Below are 21,747 nucleotides of genomic sequence, written 5' to 3'. Positions count from 1 at the left end.
CGAGGGGGCAAAACTGTCTTTTTGCCCAGAAAACCCTAATGCCCTTCTCCCCCTTGTTGCTGCTGCGCCGCCGCCGCCACCCTGCTGGCGGCGGCCTGTGCGGCGAGGGCGAGGGCACTGCCCTCGCCTGCAGGTGGCACGCCCGCTGGGGTCGCTGCCGCTGCAGGTGGGCGCCCCCGCGGGCGGTTCTGCCCGCGAGTCAGCGCCCGCAGGTGGTGCTGTCTCGCTGGCGGCCGCCCCTGCGGGGGTTTTGCCCGTGGGAGCAGCGGCCACAGGCGCCGCTGCCCTGCGGTGCCTCAGCCCGCGCTGCTGCCCCGCGGCGCCTCTGCCCGCGGGCTCAGTGGCCGCAGGCGCTTCTACCGAGCGGGCTGCCAGACCCGCCGGCCGCAAGCCTGCTGCAAGCAGACCGCCGGCCGGCTGCTGCAGGCACAGCGCTTGCGCATGCGCCGGCGCTGTGCTGCCTGGCTGCGGCTGCGGCTGGCTGCAGGCATGCAGATCGAGGGCAGCAACTGTTGCTGCCCTTCCTTGCTTTTGCGTCAACGATTTTGACGTCAATATTCTTCCTAAACACAACACACGCAGTTCAAAAACCAATCATTCGCACGAACAACCTGGCTCTGATACCACTGTTGGGAAATCATAGGGGGGCGACATCATATGCGCAGCGGAAGAACAAGAAAACAAAAATCCCCGATTCCCAAAAAGATGTTCATCGTCGTGCGAAGATTGGTGCGCAAAATCCGCAAAAAACACAAAACTGTGTATAGAGATTGTGTTACCTAGGGAGATCGTATATCCCTGTTTCCTTGCAGATCCTTAGGAGAGGGTGAAGGAGGTCAAGCGTCCTCCTCTCTAGCGGTGATCCACACAGCAGGGTTGCGACGACGCTCCTCAAAACTCCAGGCCTACTCTGAGGGGGAGAGGGAGAGGAGAATAGGAAGGGCAAGCAAAGACTCTAGCCTATGAGGCTGTGAATCCCTCCTATTTATAGAGATCCCGTGTCAAAACCCTAATGGGTCCTTTCCCTAGTGGGTATTGGATCTGCATCCAATAAGACAAGGGCTCCGTCGGATATCTCATATCCGAACCTCTACTCATCGCAATGCCTACCATATGTGTGTGACCCTCTAGGCCCAATATCGAGCTGGCCGTGAGTCATACCTGTCAGAACTCCTTCTAACTCAGTGAATTATTATCTCTGTAATAATTCACTCAACTCATCGACTACGGAAGTACTAGGCCACTACGCCGTAGTTCCCAGACGATACAGGGGAATCCAATCCATTGGACCTGTCTGTCCTCAGTTACCATGTACCTATAGTCCCTCATCCATCTAATATCCCAGAGACCGTATATCGAGCATGGTGCTGTCAGACCCATACGGTTTCTACTCGAGTCTCGCTCTAATCGGATTCTCCCGGAGAACTCTTTCTCTCTCAACCCGAATGACCCTAGCCAGGGATTTGTCTGAGCAAGAACACATGGGATATTCCTCTCACGATACCGAGAGTGGATGATCCTCTATCGACACTCAATAGCCCTCGTAAGGTCGACTACCACTCCCAATGACCAGTTGTACTAGATCTGGGAACAGCCAAACCTATAAGTCTGGTATCAAAGAGTGGAGCACTCATACAGGACATCCTTGGTGTCTCAAGTCTAAGAACCAGATACACCACTAGGACTACGGAATCGTTGTCTGACAATAAGGCATCATCAACCATCCAGCATTCCGTAAGCAGATCAATCAGTGAACTCATTCTCCAATGAGCACCTGTACTGTATCCCTAGTGTCCCTACACGAGCAGCTATGAGACCAGCTGCATCCATCATATGGACGGGTATACAGCACACCAGTCTATCCGGTTATCACGATGTCCCTCTCGAGTAACCTATGACCGGGATTATTTAGGATATGTGTTTAAAGGTGAATCGATCTCATTATCGTGATCTCATCACGATCCGATTCCCATTGCACAAATCCAAGGACATCACAATATATATGCATTTATGCAATAGTTATAAAGTGATATACGCCAAAATATAATAAGCAAAAAGATTCTGTATCAAGTCACACGTGCCATCACTCACGTGATTGGCTTGCTGGGCACTTATGACTAGCATTTGCCGTGACCGCTACGCCGTCAGTCTCGTGGGGCTCGGAGAGATCTTTCCGGAATGGGGCCGCAATAGCGATTCCGAGTTCGTTCGAGAAAGTCCCGATGGTTTCGGCGCGCGCTTGCCGTGTCCGATACGCGGTCGGCCTCGTAGGCATCGGAGAGATCCGACAATGGCGATTCCGAGATCGTTCGAGAGTACAAAGGCGAGGGACGACGCACACAAAACGAGTGCGATAATACCAGCACTAAAGCACCGGATCCCATCAGAACTCCGAAGTTAAGCGTGCTTGGGCGAGAGTAGTACTAGGATGGGTGACCCCCTACGAAATCCTCGTGTTGCACTCCTTTTTGCGCCCCGAGCGACCAAAAGATTTACTTAAAACTCTCTTTTAAGCTTTTCAATTTTTCTAGCATTATGGCCAACAATAAATATGTCATTAACATATAGCAGGAGAATAATGAAATCATCATCTAAAAATTTCTTCATAAACATACAATGATCAAACATGGTTCTAGGATGGGTGACCCCCTGTCGCACACGTTTTTGTTCCCCGAGCGGCCAAAACCTCTCCCGTCGACCTCCGAGGTGATGGTTTTGGGCCTCGAAATTTGCCGTGACCGCTACGCCGTCAGTCTCATGGGGCTCGGAGAGAGCTTTCCGGAATGGGGCCGCAATAGCGATTCCGAGTTCGTTCGAGAAAGTCCCGATGGTTTCAGCGTGCGCTTGCCGTGTCCGGTACGCGGTCGGCCTCGTGGGCATCAGAGAGATCCGACAATGGCGATTCCGAGATCGTTCGAGAGTACAAAGGCGAGGGAAGACACACACAAAACGAGTGCGATCATACCAGCACTAAAGCAACGGAACCCAACAGTACTCCGAAGTTAAGCGTGCTTGGGCGAGAGTAGTACTAGGATGGGTGACCCCTTGGGAAGTCCTCGTGTTGCACTCCTTTTTGCGCCCCGAGCGGCCAAAAGACTTACTTAAAACTCTCTTTTAAGCTTTTCAATTTTTCCAGCATTATGGCCAACAATAAATATGTCATTAACATATAGCAGGAGAATAATGACATCATCATCTAAAAATTTCTTCATAAATATACAATGATCAGACATGGTTCTAGGATGGGTGACCCCCTGTTGCACTCGTTTTTGCGCGCCGAGCGGCCAAAACCTCTCCCGTCGATATCCGAGGCCATGGTTTTGGGCCTCAGAATTTGCCGTGACCGCTACGCCGTCAGTCTCGTGGGGCTCGGAGAGATCTTTCCGGAATGGGGCCGCAATAGCGATTCCGAGTTCGTTCGAGAAAGTCCCGATGGTTTCGGCGCGCGCTTGCCGTGTCCGATACGCGGTCGGCATCGGAGAGATCCGACAATGGCGATTCCGAGATCGTTCGAGAGTACAAAGGCGAGGGACGACGCACACAAAACTAGTGCGATCATACCAGCACTAAAGCAACGGATCCCAACAGAACTCCGAAGTTAAGCGTGCTTGGGCGAGAGTAGTACTAGGATGGTTGACCCCTTGGGAAGTCCTCGTGTTGCACTCCTTTTTGCGCCCCGAGCGGCCAAAAGACTTACTTAAAACTCTCTTTTAAGCTTTTCAATTTTTCCAGCATTATGGCCAACAATAAATATGTCATTAACATATAGCAGGAGAATAATGACATCATCATCTAAAAATTTCTTCATAAACATACAATGATCAGACATGGTTCTAGGATGGGTGACCCCCTGTTGCACTCGTTTTTGCGCGTCGAGCGGCCAAAACCTCTCCCGTCGACCTCCGAGGCCATGGTTTTGGGCCTCGGAATTTGCCGTGACCGCTACGCCGTCAGTCTCGTGGGGCTCGGAGAGATCTTTCCGGAATGGGGCCGCAATAGCGATTCCGAGTTCGTTCGAGAAAGTCCCGATGGTTTCGGCGCGCGCTTGCCGTGTCCGGTACGCGGTCGGCTTCGTGGGCATCGGAGAGATCCGACAATTGTGATTCCGAGATCGTTTAAGAGTACGAAGGCATGGGACGACGCACAAAAAATGAGTGCGACCTCTGTCACGCCCCAAAAATATCCATGATATTAAAAATTTCTCATCATAACTAACCCAGGATCCAAACACACATTTGAGGTCACTAAGAAAACATTCAGATCAAAAATTTCACTTCTATAATCTACCAATTCATATCCCTGTGCAATTCATAAACATAGCACACATCACTCGATAATTCATACAATCTGAACTCGACTCATCAAAATAAAAACCACAATATAAATCCACAAGTGGGGAAATCTATGCAGTCACCACAATTATCGATTTACCATAAGTTCATATCATTACACAAATTTAATTTTACATTCCAAAACCCTATACATGAGGGATCCTTTAACTTACACAAAATCCACAGGTTTAGATTCATAGTCACATTTCATTAGATGCAAGTAGCTTATACACAACTACATATATGCTAACAAAAGTTCTGCCCAACGTCTTCTAAACTTTCCGCTGCCTCAGCCCATTCTTAACATTTAAGCAAGAGTTACGCTATCCTGAAAAATTTATCAACAAACGGGGTGAGCATAAAGAGCTCAGCAAGTGACTAACATATCCATATCAAAACAGTACAATTTCCAAAGAGATACAGTTTCAAAACACAAAGCAGCATATACGATTTCGTAGACATAATATCATTAGGAACAGAATCACAATTGTCCTTTTAATCATTCATATTTGGTTCCTGACAGATGGGGCATAGAGTAATTGGAGCATATCAGAAACAAAGGAAACATATCGGAGCTTATCAATGGCATATAAAATGTTCCAAAATACATCAACGACATATGGAACATTACGAATCAAACTCAACAGTGAAGGAAACATTTCAGAGCATATCAAACTCATATGTCGTACAGAAGCTCAAACGTCATCCTTGACGTTGCAATCATATCATACTTATCCAGAGCAGGAACAGAAATAACTCACCAAGACTCTGGATGTCATATCAAACATATAGAGGGTGTAGTGGGATCTCAGTCAGAATGTGATTCATCCATTTCTGAATGACCACCTGACAAAAGTCTCCCACGTCTGGGAGCTCCATCCACCCACGTCTAGGTGAAGTCAAAGGGGGCCGGCAGAGCATCGCAGGCTCTAAGCAATATCCCACATAGCGGGACCCCACATAGCGGGCAAATAAGCGCATACCAGAATATCCCACATAGCGGGACCCCACATAGCGGGCAAATCAGCGCATACCCTTTACCATTTCTGGCAAAGGTCCAGACAATCCCACACACCAGAGTACAAAAAGGCAGTTTCAACAAATTGCAACATATAACGGAAGCACACGCGGAACAACCAAACGTACATGTGCCTTTTCAAAAACAATGTGATGCAAGGAACAAATCTCTCACAAAATATTCATTTTAGGGAAAGAATTGAAAGCAAGAGTGTACAGGGATTCCAAGCAATCATAACCAGCTCAATTCCAATAAGAAGGTTAGGCGAATTCAAGTATCCAAGGAAATGGAACAGAATACGTGAAATCGACCAAAGCTCGATTTCGGACAGAATTCCAGTGGCACAACAAACAAATATTTCAGAATAACAAATATGCTCCAATACCCATAAGAAGGCTATGGTTGAACCATATATCAGTCTATATTCGGATGGAACAGATTTCATATGAAACAGGGCTCCCAACACAGAGTTACCTCTGATTTGGTAACGTAAGGTCAAAATCACAATCACTGGTTTGCAGACTTTATAGGATCGGATTCAACAGACGATAGGGTGAGCAATTGAACTCCAAAATTTTCAAAATATATGTCAAAAGAGAGGATTTCAAGTCTAGTTTCAAATAAACTCAGTTTGGTACAAATCAGAATTTTCAACAGGGAGTTATAGGCGTTTTAGTTTCGAAAGGTCAGAAATCTTGAACTCTGTTTTACAGCGTCTATAGGCTCTTTTGAAACAAATTTTTGGGTAAGTATTCGGTGTCCAAAATCTACAAAATCGGTGTCAAAAGAAGGACATAGGAGTCTAATTTCAAACAAAAATAGTTCCTGCCTGAATTCTCATTCTGTACTAAAACTTAGGGCCGAAACAGTGCTTAGGGGTCAGTTTACCGAAAACTTTCAGAATCCATAGTTCTATGTCCAAAGAGGAACATATCAGTTTCTAAATAAAAATCTTCCAATTTATTTTAAATCAACATAAAAACAGAGTCAAATACTTATGTAGGATGGGGTTAGAACACTTGCCTTTGCAAATTTTGACCCGAAGTAACAAGATTAAAGCAAAAACCCTAAAAGCCCCAAATTTTCTTTCTCTTCTCCTTCTTCTTCTTCTTCTTCTTCTTCTTCTTTTCTTTCCCTGATCACCCACGAGCTGCCTCCTCTGCTTCCTTAACAACGAAGGCAGAGAGGCTTAAGCGGTGGAATTTATCATTTGGTGCATTTTGCAGTTTAGTCCTCGTTTTTATCATATTCACGATTAGGTCCTTAGGGTTTACATATAGGTCCTCAGATTCTTTCTTTTTTTTTTTTTTTTTTTTTTTGAACAGATCTCCCAAATCTTAAAAATAAGTTACCTCTGATTCATACTCTATTTCTTTTGTCAATTAAAATAGATGCTTACATTATCACCAAAAATTTATACGAACATTCGGAAATGAGGGGTGTTACAGATCATACCAGCAGTAAAGCACCGGATCCCATCAGAACTCCGAAGTTAAGCGTGCTTGGGCGAGAGTAGTACTAGGATGGGAGACCCACTCGGAAGTCCTCGTGTTGCACTCCTTTTTGCGCCCCGAGCGGCCAAAGGACGTACTTAAAATCCTCTTTTAAGCTTTTCAATTTTTCCAGCATTATGGCCAACAATAAATATGTCTTTAACATATAGTAGGAGAATAATGAAATCATCGTCTTAAAATTTCTTCATAAACATACAATGATCAGACATGGTACTAGGATGGGTGACCCCTGTTGCACCCGTTTTTGCGCCCCGAGCGGCCAAACCTCTCCCGTCGACCTCCGAGGCGATGGGTTTGGGCCTCGGAATTTGCCGTGACCGCTACGTAGTCAGTCTCGTGGGGCTCGGAGAGAGCTTTCCGGAATGGGGCCGCAATTGCGATTCTGAGTTCGTTCGAGAAAGTCCCGATGGTTTCGGCGTGCGCTTGCCGTGTCCGGTACGCGGTTGGACTCGTGGGCTTTGGAGAGATCCGACAATGGCGATTCTGAGATCGTTCGAGAGTACAAAGGCGAGAGACGACGCACAAAAAATGAGTGCGATCATACCAGCACTAAAGCACCGGATCCCATCAGAACTCCGAAGTTAAGCGTGCTTGGGCGAGAGTAGTACTAGGATGGTTGACCCCTTGGGAAGTCCTCATATTGCACTCCTTTTTGCGCCCCGAGCGGCCAAAAGACTTACTTAAAACTCTCTTTTAAGCTTTTCAATTTTTCCAGCATTATGGCCAACAATAAATATGTCATTAACATATAGCAGGAGAATAATGAAATCATCATCTAAAAATTTCTTCATAAACATACAATGATCAAGCATGGTTCTAGGATGGGTGACCCCCTGTTGCACTCGTTTTTGCGCCCCGAGCGGCCAAAACCTCTCCCGTCGACCTCCGAGGCCATGGTTTTGGGCCTCGAAATTTGCCGTGACCGCTACGCCGTCAGTCTCGTGGGGCTCGGAGAGAGCTTTCCGGAATGGGGCCGCAATAGCGATTCCGAGTTCGTTCGAGAAAGTCCCGATGGTTTCGGCGCGTGCTTGCCGTGTCCGATACGCGGTCGGCCTCGTAGGCATCGGAGAAATCCGACAATGGCGATTCCGAGATCGTTCGAGAGTACAAAGGCGAGGGACGACGCACACAAAACGAGTCCGATAATACCAGCACTAAAGCACCGGATCCCATCAGAACTCCGAAGTTAAGCGTGCTTGGGCGAGAGTAGTACTAGGATGGGTGACCCCCTGTTGCACTCGTTTTTGCGCGCCGAGCGGCCAAAACCTCTCCCGTCGACCTCCGACGCGATGGTTTTGGGCCTCGGAATTTGCCGATACCGCTACGCCATCAGTCTCGTGGGGCTCGGAGAGATCATTCCGGAATGGGGCCGCAATAGCGATTCCGAGTTCGTTCGAGAAAGTCCCGATGGTTTCGGCGCGCGCTTGCCGTGTCCGATACGCGGTCGGCCTCGTAGGCATCGGAGAGATCCGACAATGGCGATTCCGAGATCGTTCGAGAGTACAAAGGCGCGGGACGACGCACACAAAACGAGTCCGATAATACCAGCACTAAAGCACCGGATCCCATCAGAACTCCGAAGTTAAGCATGCTTGGGCGAGACTACTAGTAGGATGGGTGACCCCCTACGAAGTCCTCGTGTTGCACTCCTTTTTGATCCCCGAGCAACCAAAAGTCTTACTTAAAACTCTCTTTTAAGCTTTTCAATTTTTCCAGCATTATGGCCAACAATAAATATGTCATTAACATATAGCAGGAGAATAATGAAATCGTCATCTAAAAATTTCTTCATAAACATACAATGATCAGACATGGTTCTAGGATGGGTGCCCCCTGTTGCACTCATTTTTGCGCGCAGAGCGGCCAAAACCTCTCCCGTCGACCTCCGAGGCCATGGTTTTGGGCCTCGGAATTTGCCGTGACCGCTACGCCGTCAGTCTCGTGGGGCTCGGAGAGAGCTTTCCGGAATGGCGCCGCAATAGCGATTCCGAGTTCGTTCGAGAAAGTCCCGATGGTTTCGGCGCGCGCTTGCCGTGACCGGTACGCGGTCGGCCTCGTGGGCATCGGAGAGATCCGACAAAGGCGATTCCGAGATCGTTCGAGAGTACAAAGGCGAGGGACGACGCACACAAAACGAGTGCGATCATACCAGCACTAAAGCAACGGATCCCATCAGAACTCCGAAGTTAAGCGTGCTTGGGCGAGAGTAGTACTAGGATGGGAGACCCACTCGGAAGTCCTCGTGTTGCACTCCTTTTTGCGCCCTGAGCGGCCAAAGGACTTACTTAAAACTCTCTTTTAAGCTTTTCAATTTTTCCAGCATTATGGCCAACAATAAATATGTCATTAACATATAGCAGGAGAATAATGAAATCATCATCTAAAAATTTCTTCAAAAACATACAATGATCAGACATGGTTCTAGGATGGGTGACCCCTTGTTGCACTCGTTTTTGTGCTCCGAGCGGCCAAAACCTCTCCCGTCGACCTCCGAGATGATAGTTTTGGGCCTCAGAATTTGCCGTGACCGCTACGCCGTCAGCCTCGTGGGGCTCGGAGAGAGCTTTCCGGAATGGGGCCGCAATAGCGATTCCGAGTTCGTTCGAGAAAGTCCCGATGGTTTCGGCGCGCGCTTGCCGTGTCCGGTACGCGGTCGGCCTCGTGGGCATCGGAGAGATCCGACAATGGCGATTCCGAGATCGTTCGAGAGTACAAAGGCGAGGGACGACGCACACAAAACGAGTGCGATCATACCAGCACTAAAGCAACGGATCCCATCAGAACTCCGAAGTTAAGCGTGCTTGGGCGAGAGTAGTACGAGGATGGTTGACCCCTTGGGAAGTCCTCGTGTTGCACTCCTTTTTGCGCCCCGAGTGGCCAAAAGACTTACTTAAAACTCTCTTTTAAGCTTTTCAATTTTTCCAGCATTATGGCCAACAATAAATATGTCATTAACATATAGCAGGAGAATAATGACATCATCATCTAAAAATTTCTTCATAAACATACAATGATCAGACATGGTTCTAGGATGGGTGACCCCCTGTTGCACTCGTTTTTGCGCGCCGAGCGGCCAAAACCTCTCCCGTCAACCTCCGAGTCGATGGTTTTGGGCCTCGGAATTTGCCGTGACCGCTACGCCGTCAGTCTCGTGGGGCTCGGAGAGAGCTTTCCGGAATGGCGCCGCAATAGCGATTCCGAGTTCGTTCGAGAAAGTCCCGATGGTTTCGGCACGCGCTTGCCGTGTCCGGTACGCGGTCGGCTTCGTGGGCATCGGAGAGATCCGACAATTGTGATTCTGAGATCGTTTAAGAGTACAAAGACGAGGGACGACGCACAAAAAATGAGTGCGATCATACCAGCACTAAAGCACCGGATCCCAACAGAACTCCGAAGTTAAGCGTGCTTGGGCGAGAGTAGTACTAGGATGGGTGACCCCCTACGAAGTCCTCGTGTTGCACTCCTTTTTGCACCCCGAGTGACCAAAAGACTTACTTAAAACTCTCTTTTAAGCTTTTCAATTTTTCCAGCATTATGGCCAACAATAAATATGTCATTAACATATAGCAGGAGAATAATGAAATCGTCATCTAAAAATTTCTTCATAAACATACAATGATCAGACATGGTTCTAGGATGGGTGACCCCCTGTTGCACTCGTTTTTGCGCGCCGAGCGGCCAAAACCTCTCCCGTCGACCTCCGAGGCCATGGTTTTGGGCCTCGGAATTTGCCGTGACCGCTACGCCGTCAGTCTCGTGGGGCTCGGAGAGAGCTTTCCGGAATGGCTCCGCAATAGCGATTCCGAGTTCGTTCGAGAAAGTCCCGATGGTTTCGGCACGCGCTTGCCGTGTCCGGTACGCGGTCGTCTTCGTGGGCATCGGAGAGATCCGACAATTGTGATTCCGAGATCGTTTAAGAGTACAAAGGCGAGGGACAACGCACAAAAAATGAGTGCGATCATACCAGCACTAAAGCACCGGATCCCATCAGAACTCTGAAGTTAAGCGTGCTTGGGCGAGAGTAGTACTAGGATGGGAGACCCACTCGGAAGTCCTCGTGTTGCACTCCTTTTTGCGTCCCGAGCGGCCAAAGGACTTACTTAAAATCCTCTTTTAAGATTTTCAATTTTTCCAGCATTATGGCCAACAATAAATATGTCATTAACATAGAGTAGGAGAATAATGAAATCATCGTCTTAAAATTTCTTCATAAACATACAATGATCAGACATGGTTCTAGGATGGGTGACCCCCTGTTGCACTCGTTTTTACGCGCCGAGCGGCCAAAACCTCTCCCGTCGACCTCCGAGGCGATGGTTTTGGGCCTCGGAATTTGCCGTGACCGCTACGCCGTCAGTCTCGTGGGGCTCGGAGAGATCATTCCGGAATGGGGCCGCAATAGCGATTCCGAGTTCGTTCGAGAAAGTCCCATTGGTTTCGGCGCGCGCTTGCCGTGTCCGATACGCGGTCGGCCTCGTAGGCATCGGAGAGATCCGACAATGGCGATTCCGAGATCGTTCGAGAGTACAAAGGCGAGGGACGACGCACACAAAACGAGTCCGATAATACCAGTACTAAAGCACCGGATCCCATCAGAACTCCGAAGTTAAGCGTGCTTGGGCGAGAGTAGTAGTAGGATGGGTGACCCCCTACGAAGTCCTCGTGTTGCACTCCTTTTCGCTCCCCGAGCGACCAAAAGACTTACTTAAAACTCTCTTTTAAGCTTTTCAATTTTTCCAGCATTATGGCCAACAATAAATATGTCATTAACATATAGCAGGAGAATAATGAAATCGTCGTCTAAAAATTTCTTCATAAACATACAATGATCAGACATGGTTCTAGGATGGGTGACCCCCTGTTGCACTCGTTTTTGCGCGCCGAGCGGCCAAAACCTCTCCCGTCGACCTCCGAGGCCATGGTTTTGGGCCTCGGAATTTGCCGTGACCGCTACGCCGTCAGTCTCGTGGGGCTCGGAGAGAGCTTTCCGGAATGGCGCCGCATTAGCGATTCCGAGTTCGTTCGAGAAAGTCCCGATGGTTTCGGCGCGCGCTTGCCGTGTCCGGTACGCGGTCGGCCTCGTGGGCATCGGAGAGATCCGACAATGGTGATTCCGAGATCGTTCGAGAGTACAAAGGCGAGGGACGACGCACACAAAACGAGTGCGATCATACCAGCACTAAAGCAACGGATCCCATCAGAACTCCGAAGTTAAGCGTGCTTGGGCGAGAGTAGTACTAGGATGGGAGACCCACTCGGAAGTCCTTGTGTTGCACTCCTTTTTGCGCCCCGAGCGGCCAAAGGACTTACTTAAAACTCTCTTTTAAGCTTTTCAATTTTTCCAGCATTATGGCCAACAATAAATATGTCATTAACATATAGCAGGAGAATAATGAAATCATCATCTAAAAATTTATTCAAAAACATACAATGATCATACATGGTTCTAGGATGGGTGACCCCCTGTTGCACTCGTTTTTGTGCTCCGAGCGGCCAAAACCTCTCCCGTCGACCTCCGAGGTGATGGTTTTGGGCCTCGGAATTTGCCGTGACCGCTACGCAGTCAGTCTCCTTAGGGTGAGCATCTACATACTTCCAATCCTTCGGTAAGGATATTTCGGAAGTGGATGCATCCAGGTTGTTAGTTGGAGAAGGGGTTTCATTTAAATTCAAGGAATCAAAATTAATATCTTCATCAAGATCATTTTTCGTGATTTCGGAAATCTCATTGAAAACAACATGAATGGATTCTTCAATAATTAGAGTTTTTTTATTGAAGATACGAAAGGCTTTAGAAACTGTAGAATAACCAAGAAAGATTCCTTCATCGGATTTAGCATCAAATTTTCCTAAGTTGTCTTTTTCATTCAAGATAAAACACTTACACCCAAAGACTTTAAAATATGAAACGTTGGGTTTTTTATTGTTCCATAACTCATAGGGAGTTTTGGTTAGTAGAGGTCTCACTAGAACTCTATTTAAAATGTAGCATGCAGTATTTACGGCTTCGGCCCAAAAATATTTGGGTAGGTTGTGTTCATTCAACATGGTTCTTGCCATTTCTTGTAAATTTCGATTTTTTCTTTCTACAACTCCATTTTGTTGAGGGTTTCTAGGAGTAGAGAAATTATGGTTATATCCATTGAGTTCACAAAATTCCTGGAAATCATGGTTTTGAAATTCACCACCATGATCACTTCTAATTGACGAAATCATAGAACCTTTCTCATTCTAAACGAGTTTGCAAAACTTGGTAAAAGATCTAAGGCATTCACTTTTCTATTTTAAGAAGTAAGTCCATGTGTATCTGCTATAGTCATCCACGATGACGAAAGCGTATTTGCTACCTCCTAGGCTTGATGTGGAGATGGGTCCGAACAAGTCCATATGGATCAATTGTAAGGGCCTAGAGGTGCTTATTTATTTTTAGATTTGAAGCTACTCTTAATTTGTTTACCTAATTGGCAAGCATCACATACATTATCTTTGATGAACTTGATATGAGGAATTCCTCTTATAAGTTCTTTGGATGATATTTGAGTGATTAGCTTCATGCTAGCATGACCTAATCTTCTGTGCCATATCCAAGCATTCTCATTTAAAGCAGAAAAACATATTTCATTACATAAATCATTGATGTCAATAGTGTATACGTTATTTTGTTTTAATGCAATCATAGATATGTTTTTGTGTGGTTTTTCAATGATGCAAGCATTAGATTCAAATCTGATAATATATCCTTTATCACACAATTGACTAATGCTCAAGAGGTTATGTTTTAGACCATCAACTAGCAAAACATCTTCAATAGAGAAGTTGGATTTGTTACCTATGGTTCCTTTGCCAATGATTTTACCCTTGTTGTTGTCTCCGAATGTGACATATCCTTCATCTATGCTAGTGAGCTTAGAGAATTGGGATGGATCTCCGGTCATATGCCTTGAGCATCCACTATCAAGGTACCATCTCTTGCTCCTAGCTTGCGATGGTTTAGTTTTTTACAAGAAAGGATGATGTTTAGATACCCATTTGCTTTTGGGTTCCTCACAAATAGATCTACATTTTCTATCATGTTGCATAGAATTTGTCATGGTTCCTTTAGGAACCCAAATCAATTTGTTTGGACTAATTTTCCTGAATGGACAATAATGCGTCCTGTGTCCAAACTTGCAACAAAAGTTGCATTTGCTTTGATGTCTAACATGTAAGATGGGGCCTTTTGCGAAGGTAGTTGGATTTTGGTGAGGACTCCTCACAAATCCAATCCCACTTCTTTTGGGAACATGACCCTTGTTTGTAAGGATCATGTTTAATGACTTGCTACCAACCTTGAATTTCTTCAAGGTGTCCTTAAGTAGCAAGTTTTCTTTTTGAAGAGTTTCTAGATCAAGGCATTTTATGCATGAGTTTAAACTATCACTATGTTCAGCATTTAACTTATCAAACTTGTAAATAAGACTATCATACTCCTTTTTTAGCAATTTGTATTTACCACTAATAGTCTTACACTCATCAAACAATTCATGGAAAGCATTTAATAATTCATCGAATGATACATCTGCATCTAATGAATTTGTTACCTCGTCTTCGATGGCCATTAGGGCGTAATGAGCAACTTGCTCGGTGTTGGTCTCCTCTTCTTCGGACACGCTCGAGTCGTCCCATGTTGCTTGAAGCGCCTTCTTCTTTGATGTTCTTCTTTTGACTTGGGGACAATCACTCTCGGAGAGAGCTTTCCGGAATGGGGCGGCAATAGCGATTCCGAGTTCGTTCGAGAAAGTCCCGATGGTTTCGGCGCGCGCTTGCCGTGTCCGGTACGCGGTCGGCCTCGTGGGCATCGGAGAGATCCGACAATGGCGATTCCGAGATCGTTCGAGAGTACAAAGGCGAGGGACGACGCACACAAAACGAGTGCGATCATACCAGCACTAAAGCAACGGATCCCATCAGAACTCCGAAGTTAAGCGTGCTTGGGCGAGAGTAGTACGAGGATGGTTGACCCCTTGGGAAGTCCTCGTGTTGCACTCCTTTTTGCGCCCCGAGTGGCCAAAAGACTAACTTAAAACTCTCTTTTAAGCTTTTCAATTTTTCCAGCATTATGGCCAACAATAAATAGGTCATTAACATATAGCAGGTGAATAATGACATCATCATCTAAAAATTTCTTCATAAACATACAATGATCAGACATGGTTCTAGGATGGGTGACCCCCTGTTGCACTCGTTTTTGCGCGCCGAGCGGCCAAAACCTCTCCCGTCAACCTCCGAGGCGATGGTTTTGGGCCTCGGAATTTGCCGTGACCGCTACGTCGTCAGTCTCGTCGGGCTCGGAGAGAGCTTTCCGGAATGGCGCCGCAATAGCGATTCCGAGTTCGTTCGAGAAAGTCTCGATGGTTTCGGCACGCGCTTGCCGTGTCCGGTACGCGGTCGGCTTCGTGGGCATCGGAGAGATCCGACAATTGTGATTTCGAGATCGATTAAGAGTACAAAGGCGAGGGACGACGCACAAAAAATGAGTGCGATCGTACCAGCACTAAAGCACCGGATCCCATTAGAACTCCGAAGTTAAGCGTGCTTGGGCGAGAGTTGTACTAGGATGGGTGACCCACTCGGAAGTCCTCGTGTTGCACTCCTTTTTGCGACCCGAGCGGCCAAAAGACTTACGTAAAACTCATTTTTAAGCTTTTCAATTTTTCCAGCATTATGGCCAATAATAAATATGTCATTAACATATAGCAGGAGAATAATGAAATAATCTAAAAAATTGTTCATAAACATACAATGATCAGACATGGTTCTAGGATGGGTGACCCCCTGTTGCACTCGTTTTTACGTCCCGAGCGGCGAAAACCTCTTCCGGCGACCTCCGAGGCGATGGTTTTGGACCTCGAAATTTGCCGTGACCGCTACGCAGTCAGTCTCGTGGGGCTCGGAGAGAGCTTTCCGGAATGGGGCCGCAATAGCGATTCCGAGTTTGTTCGAGAAAGTCCCGATGGTTTCGGCGCGCGCTTACCGTGTCCGGTACGCGGTCGACCTCGTGGGCATCGGAAAGATCCTACAATGGCGATTCTGAGATCGTTCGAGAGTACAAAGGCGAGGGACGACGCACACAAAACGAGGGCGATCATACCAGCACTAAAGCAATGGATCCCATCAGAACTCCGAAGTTAAGCGTGCTTGGGCGAGAGTAGTACGAGGATGGTTGACCCCTTGGGAAGTCCTCGTGTTGCACTCCTTTTTGCGCCCCGAGCGGCCAAAAGACTTACTTAAAACTCTCTTTTAAGCTTTTCAATTTTTCCAGCATTATGGCCAACAATAAATATGTCATTAACATATAGCAGGTGAATAATGACATCATCATCTAAAAATTTCTTCATAAACATACAATGATCAGACATGGTTCTAGGATGGGTGACCCCCTGTTGCACTCGTTTTTGCGCGCCGAGCGGCCAAAACCTCTCCCGTCGACCTCCGAGGCGATGGATTTGGGCCTTGGAATTTGCCGTGACCGCTACACCGTCAGTCTCGTGGGGCTCGGAGAGAGCTTTCCGGAATGGCGCCGCAATAGCGATTCCGAGTTCGTTCGAGAAAGTCCCGATGGTTTCGGCACGCGCTTGCCATGTCCGGTACGCGGTCGGCTTCGTGGGCATCGGAGAGATCCGACAGTTGTGATTCCGAGATCGTTTAAGAGTACAATGGCGAGGGACGACGCACAAAAAATGAGTGCGATCATTCCAGCACTAAAGCACCGGATCCCATCAGAACTCCGAAGTTAAGCGTGTTTGGGCGAGAGTAGTACTAGGATGGGTGACCCCCTACGAAGTCCTCGTGTTACACTCCTTTTTCCGCCCCGAGCGACCAAAAGACTTACTTAAAACTCTCTTTTATGCTTTTCAATTTTTCCAGCATTATGGCCAACAATAAATATGTCATTAACATATAGCAGGAGAATAATGAAATCGTCATCTAAATATTTCTTCATAAACATACAATGATCAGACATGGTTCTAGGATGGGTGACCCCCTGTTGCACTCGTTTTTGCGCGCCGAGCGGCCAAAACCTCTCCCGTCGACCTCCGAGGCCATGGTTTGGGGCCTCGGAATTTGCCGTGACCGCTACGCCGTCAGTCTCGTGGGGCTCGGAGAGAGCTTTCCGGAATGGCGCCGCAATAGCGATTCCGAGTTCGTTCGAGAAAGTCCCGATGGTTTCGGCACGCGCTTGCCGTGTCCGTTACGCGGTCGGCTTCGTGGGCATCGGAGAGATCCGACAATTGTGATTCCGAGATCGTTTAAGAGTACAAAGGCGAGGGATGACGCACAAAAAATGAGTGCGATCATACCAGCACTAAAGCACCGGATCCCATCAGAACTCTGAAGTTAAGCGTGCTTGGGCGAGAGTAGTACTAGGATGGGAGACCCACTCGGAAGTCCTCGTGTTGCACTCCTTTTTGCGCCCCGAGCGGCCAAAGGACTTACTTAAAATCCTCTTTTAAGCTTTTTAATTTTTCCAGCATTATGGCCAACAATAAATATGTCATTAACATAGAGTAGGAGAATAATGAAATCATCGTCTTAAAATTTCTACATAAACATACAATGATCAGACATGGTACTAAAGCAACGGATCCCAACAGAACTCCGATGTTAAGCACGGCAGGTGATGGTTTTGGGCCTCGGAATTCCGAGCGGACAAAACCTCTCCCGTCGACCTCCGAGGCCATGGTTTTGGGCCTCGGAATTTGCCGTGACCGCTACGCCGTCAGTCTCGTGGGGCTCGGAGAGAGCTTTCCGGAATGGCGTCGCAATAGCGATTCCGAGTTCGTTCGAGAAAGTCCTGATGGTTTCGGCACGCGCTTGCCGTGTCCGGTACGCGGTCGGCTTCGTGGGCATCGGAGAGATCCGACAATTTTGATTCCGAGATCGTTTAAGAGTACAAAGGCGAGGGACGACGCACAAAAAATGAGTGCGATCATACCAGCACTAAAGCACCGGATCCCATTAGAACTCTGAAGTTAAGCGTGCTTGGGCGAGAGTAGTACTAGGATGGGAGACCCACTCGGAAGTCCTCGTGTTGCACTCCTTTTTGCGCCCCGAGCGGCCAAAGGACTTACTTAAAATCCTCTTTTAAGCTTTTCAATTTTTTCAGCATTATGGCCAACAATAAATATGTCATTAACATATAGCAGGAAAATAATGAAATCATCATCTAAAAATTTCTTCATAAACATACAATGATCAGACATGGTTCTAGGATGGGTGACCCCCTGTTGCACTCATTTTTGCGCCCCAAGCGGCCAAAACCTCTCCCGTCGACCTCCGAGGCGATGGTTTTGGGCCTCAGAATTTGCCGTGACCGCTACGTAGTCAGTCTTGTGGGGCTCGGAGATAGCTTTCCGGAATGGGGCCGCAATAGCGATTCCGAGTTCGTTCGAGAAAGTCCCGATGGTTTCGGCTCGCGCTTGCCGTGTCCGGTACGCGGTCGGCCTCGTGGGCATCGGAGAGAGCCGACAATGGCGATTCCGAGATCGTTCGAGAGTACAAAGGCGAGGGACCATGAACACAAAACGAGTGCAATCATACTAGCACTAAAGCACCGGATCCCATCAGAACTCCGAAGTTAAGCGTGCTTGGGCGAGAGTTGTACTAGGATGGGTGACCCACTCGGAAGTTCTCGTGTTGCACTCCTTTTTGCGCCCCGAGCGGCCAAAAGACTTACGTAAAACTCATTTTTAAGCTTTTCAATTTTTCCAGCATTATGGCCAATAATAAATATGTCATTAACATATAGCAGGAGAATAATGAAATAATCTAAAAAATTGTTCATAAACATACAATGATCAGACATGGTTCTAGGATGGGTGACCCCCTGTTGCACTCGTTTTTACGTCCCGAGCGGCGAAAACCTCTTCCGACGACCTCCGAGGCGATGGTTTTGGGCCTCGGAATTTGCCGTGACCGCTACACTGTCAGTCTCGTGGGGCTCGGAGAGAGCTTTCCGGAATGGGGCCGCAATAGCGATTCCGAGTTCGTTCGAGAAAGTCCCGATGGTTTCGGCGCGCGCTTGCCGTGTCCGGTACGCGGTCGGCCTCGTGGGCATCGGAGAGATCCGACAATGGCGATTCCAAGATCGTTCGAGAGTACAAAGGCGAGGGATGACGAAGAAAAAACGAGTGCGATCGTACCAGCACTAAAGCACCGAATCCTATCAAAACTCCGAAGTTAAGCGTGCTTGGGCGAGAGTAGTACTAGGATGTTGCACTCCTTTCTGCGCCCCAAGCGGCCAAAAGACTTACTTAAAACCCTTTTTTAAGCTTTTCAATTTTTCCAGCATTATGGCCAACAATAAATATGTCATTAACATATAGTAGGAGAATAATGAAATCATCATCTAAAAATTTATTCATAAACATACAATGATCAGACAAGGTTCTGTTAGGATCCAGAGCACTAAGCGGGGGGGGGGGGTGAATTAGTGCAGCGGAAATCTTTCAGCGATTTAAAAATGAAAGCTGCGTTCATCCGATAAAAACAATTACGATGTATAAGCCGATTCTAAGATTACTTAAGATTAAGCGCAGTTTACGTCTAAGCACAGTTTACGTCTAAACTGAGTTTGCGTCTAAATACAGTTTGCGTCTAAACGTAGTTTTGCATCTAAACACAATTTTACGTTTAAACGCAGTTTTGCATCTAAACTCAGTTTACGTCTAAACGCAGTTTTACGTCTAAACGTAGTTTGCGTCTAAAAGTAGTTTAGGTCTAAAACACAGTTTTATGTCCAAACACAGTTTGCGCAGTTTGCGTCTAAACACAGTTTTGCGTCTAAACTCAGCTTACGTCTAAACGCACTTTTACGTCTAAACGCTGTTTGCGTCTAAACGCAGTTTTACGTCTAAACGTAGTTTGCGTCTAAAACAGTTTCAAAGAGATCTAAACTTAGAAGCTAGTTCATAAAAAGCGCAGAAGACAGTTTTGCAGAATCAAAACACAAACGTAAGCTGATCGTACGAAAAACACAGATTTACGTCTGAATGCAGATTCGAAAAGATCAGCACTTAGAACTTGTTCGTAAAGGCGCAGAGAGCAGTAGTTATGTAGGAGGTTTGCAGTAATGATAAGGTACTCGAAATAAAAGCAAACCAGAGATTTAGAGTGGTTCGGTCAGTCTTGACCTACTCCACTTTTGGCTTCCTCCTCCGACGAGGTCACCGACGTCATCTAGCTGCCTTCCTTTAATGGGCGAAGGCCAACTGCCCTTTTACAGTTTCACTCCTTTTGATGGGCTCAGGAGACAACCCTTACAGAACCTTTTTCTCCTCACTTTTACAATTCAGAAGCTTAAATAACAGAAGGAGGAGACTTAAAGGCTTTACAACAATTTTGAGCTCTTAGAATCACAGAAAGAATCAAGATTTCGGTGTAAGTCTATATCATTTCTGTGCTGAATGGGTGGGGTATTTATAGGCCTCAACCCAGTTCAAATTTGGAGCTCAAAACGATCAAATCCTGAAATTCCGGGATCAGGCGGTTGCACCTCCTGACTGGAGAGGTTGCACCGCCTGGCAGAGCTCGGAGACTGAGCCTACGCGGTTGCACCTCTCTGTCCGGGGCGGTTGCACCGCCTGAGTCTGGCTCGGAGACTGAGCCCCAGGCGATGCCACCTCTTGACTGAGGCGGTTGCACCTCTCTGCCAGAGCTCGAAGACCGAGCTCAGGCGGTGCTACCTCTCTGTCAGGGAGGTTGCACCGCCCAGTCTAGCTCGAAGATTGAGCTCAGGCGGTTGCACCTCCTAGTGCAATCAGAGTCCGAATGGTTAGCTCCATTCAGCCCAATTTCAATCTTTTCAGGGGCCCAATTGCCCCAAGATTAAGCTAATGGGATCACCTCCCATTTTCCAACTTAATCAACATGCTAACTACGATTAAATCTAAGACAATTTCTGCAGCTTTGCTCTGATGCGTCAATCGCTTCTTCCGGCGAGTTTCCGACGAACTTCCGTCGATCATCCGATGAACCCTCGGTGATTCTTCTGCGGACTTCCGGCAAACTCCTGGACTTTGCGACGATCCACTTGGCGAGTTCTGACGAGCTTCGCTTGGCAAGCTTCTGGACTTCTCGGATCTGTTCTCGCAGAACCTCCGACGACCGTCCGAACTTCCATCGAACTCTCGAACTCCCAACGTGATCATGATCTTGACTCCGGTGCAACTCCTGCTGCTTGTCTAACTTTCATCGTAGTTAATCCTGCACACTTATCTCAACACATAGATTAGACAACAAATGACAATTGACTTCATCATCAAAATCCGAGATTCAACAATCTCCCCCTTTTTGATGATGACAATCAATTGATAATGGAGTTATCCTTAACTCCCCCTATCTATATGCCATAGTTGAGAAAAGTCAACCTTGAATTCAAGACCTAAGAATTCAAGTGACGTATTGATAAGTTAGATCAGTTAAACTTATCAATACTCCCATCATGATACCCATCATCAAGTTTGTATGATTGTGTTTGTAACTATTCATTATGTAGTTTGAACATTATCATATAAAGCTGTGAAGCACTATTACATGATGCACACATTTGAAATATTCTAGCAAGTTTTGCATTTTCTTCACATGATAAGATATCAACTCAGGGCATAATGCAAACTTTAGCACATGTTCATATATCGTTTGAACATTATCATATAAAGCTGTGAAGCACTATTACATGATGCACACATTTGAAATATTCTAGCAAGTTTTGCATTTTCTTCACATGATAAGATATCAACTCAGGGCATAATGCAAACTTTAGCACATGTTCATATATCTCTTGGTAATGCAAGGATGGCATAATCATAGCAGTGTTTATAGCATCACTCATAGTATTTCTAAT

The 21,747-nt window shown here is 46.8% G+C and overlaps 19 non-coding genes and 1 pseudogene across 19 annotated transcripts; all 20 read left to right on the top strand.

Moving 5' to 3' along the window:
• The first annotated feature begins 2,346 nt into the window (after positions 1-2,346).
• LOC135620677 (5S ribosomal RNA) lies at positions 2,347-2,465 on the top strand. The gene has a single exon (XR_010489916.1). It is a non-coding gene; the product is annotated as a 5S ribosomal RNA (ribosomal RNA).
• A 486-nt stretch (positions 2,466-2,951) lies between these two features.
• LOC135620794 (5S ribosomal RNA) lies at positions 2,952-3,070 on the top strand. Its single transcript, XR_010490027.1, has one exon. It is a non-coding gene; the product is annotated as a 5S ribosomal RNA (ribosomal RNA).
• Positions 3,071-3,547: 477 nt separating this feature from the next.
• On the top strand, positions 3,548-3,666 carry LOC135620934 (5S ribosomal RNA). Its single transcript, XR_010490163.1, has one exon. It is a non-coding gene; the product is annotated as a 5S ribosomal RNA (ribosomal RNA).
• A 3,123-nt stretch (positions 3,667-6,789) lies between these two features.
• Positions 6,790-6,909, top strand: LOC135621253 (5S ribosomal RNA). The gene has a single exon (XR_010490477.1). It is a non-coding gene; the product is annotated as a 5S ribosomal RNA (ribosomal RNA).
• Positions 6,910-7,393: 484 nt separating this feature from the next.
• Positions 7,394-7,512, top strand: LOC135620709 (5S ribosomal RNA). The gene has a single exon (XR_010489946.1). It is a non-coding gene; the product is annotated as a 5S ribosomal RNA (ribosomal RNA).
• A 486-nt stretch (positions 7,513-7,998) lies between these two features.
• On the top strand, positions 7,999-8,116 carry LOC135621301 (5S ribosomal RNA; annotated as a pseudogene).
• Positions 8,117-8,394: 278 nt separating this feature from the next.
• LOC135621225 (5S ribosomal RNA) lies at positions 8,395-8,513 on the top strand. Its single transcript, XR_010490449.1, has one exon. It is a non-coding gene; the product is annotated as a 5S ribosomal RNA (ribosomal RNA).
• A 485-nt stretch (positions 8,514-8,998) lies between these two features.
• Positions 8,999-9,117, top strand: LOC135620796 (5S ribosomal RNA). The gene has a single exon (XR_010490029.1). It is a non-coding gene; the product is annotated as a 5S ribosomal RNA (ribosomal RNA).
• A 486-nt stretch (positions 9,118-9,603) lies between these two features.
• On the top strand, positions 9,604-9,722 carry LOC135620862 (5S ribosomal RNA). The gene has a single exon (XR_010490092.1). It is a non-coding gene; the product is annotated as a 5S ribosomal RNA (ribosomal RNA).
• Positions 9,723-10,208: 486 nt separating this feature from the next.
• Positions 10,209-10,327, top strand: LOC135620702 (5S ribosomal RNA). Its single transcript, XR_010489940.1, has one exon. It is a non-coding gene; the product is annotated as a 5S ribosomal RNA (ribosomal RNA).
• Positions 10,328-10,813: 486 nt separating this feature from the next.
• On the top strand, positions 10,814-10,932 carry LOC135620742 (5S ribosomal RNA). The gene has a single exon (XR_010489977.1). It is a non-coding gene; the product is annotated as a 5S ribosomal RNA (ribosomal RNA).
• Positions 10,933-11,418: 486 nt separating this feature from the next.
• LOC135621047 (5S ribosomal RNA) lies at positions 11,419-11,537 on the top strand. Its single transcript, XR_010490273.1, has one exon. It is a non-coding gene; the product is annotated as a 5S ribosomal RNA (ribosomal RNA).
• Positions 11,538-12,023: 486 nt separating this feature from the next.
• LOC135620877 (5S ribosomal RNA) lies at positions 12,024-12,142 on the top strand. Its single transcript, XR_010490106.1, has one exon. It is a non-coding gene; the product is annotated as a 5S ribosomal RNA (ribosomal RNA).
• A 2,630-nt stretch (positions 12,143-14,772) lies between these two features.
• On the top strand, positions 14,773-14,891 carry LOC135620861 (5S ribosomal RNA). Its single transcript, XR_010490091.1, has one exon. It is a non-coding gene; the product is annotated as a 5S ribosomal RNA (ribosomal RNA).
• A 486-nt stretch (positions 14,892-15,377) lies between these two features.
• LOC135620865 (5S ribosomal RNA) lies at positions 15,378-15,496 on the top strand. Its single transcript, XR_010490095.1, has one exon. It is a non-coding gene; the product is annotated as a 5S ribosomal RNA (ribosomal RNA).
• Positions 15,497-15,979: 483 nt separating this feature from the next.
• On the top strand, positions 15,980-16,098 carry LOC135621034 (5S ribosomal RNA). Its single transcript, XR_010490260.1, has one exon. It is a non-coding gene; the product is annotated as a 5S ribosomal RNA (ribosomal RNA).
• Positions 16,099-16,584: 486 nt separating this feature from the next.
• LOC135620928 (5S ribosomal RNA) lies at positions 16,585-16,703 on the top strand. Its single transcript, XR_010490157.1, has one exon. It is a non-coding gene; the product is annotated as a 5S ribosomal RNA (ribosomal RNA).
• Positions 16,704-17,189: 486 nt separating this feature from the next.
• Positions 17,190-17,308, top strand: LOC135620740 (5S ribosomal RNA). The gene has a single exon (XR_010489975.1). It is a non-coding gene; the product is annotated as a 5S ribosomal RNA (ribosomal RNA).
• A 516-nt stretch (positions 17,309-17,824) lies between these two features.
• Positions 17,825-17,943, top strand: LOC135620784 (5S ribosomal RNA). The gene has a single exon (XR_010490018.1). It is a non-coding gene; the product is annotated as a 5S ribosomal RNA (ribosomal RNA).
• A 486-nt stretch (positions 17,944-18,429) lies between these two features.
• LOC135620787 (5S ribosomal RNA) lies at positions 18,430-18,548 on the top strand. Its single transcript, XR_010490020.1, has one exon. It is a non-coding gene; the product is annotated as a 5S ribosomal RNA (ribosomal RNA).
• The last annotated feature ends 3,199 nt before the right edge of the window (positions 18,549-21,747 follow it).

This window comes from Musa acuminata, chromosome BXJ2-8 (genome assembly GCF_036884655.1).
Source record: "Musa acuminata AAA Group cultivar baxijiao chromosome BXJ2-8, Cavendish_Baxijiao_AAA, whole genome shotgun sequence".
Lineage (NCBI taxonomy): Eukaryota > Viridiplantae > Streptophyta > Magnoliopsida > Zingiberales > Musaceae > Musa > Musa acuminata.
The sequence above is the reverse complement of the archived record's forward strand: the minus strand, read 5'-3'. Positions and strand labels throughout refer to the sequence as shown.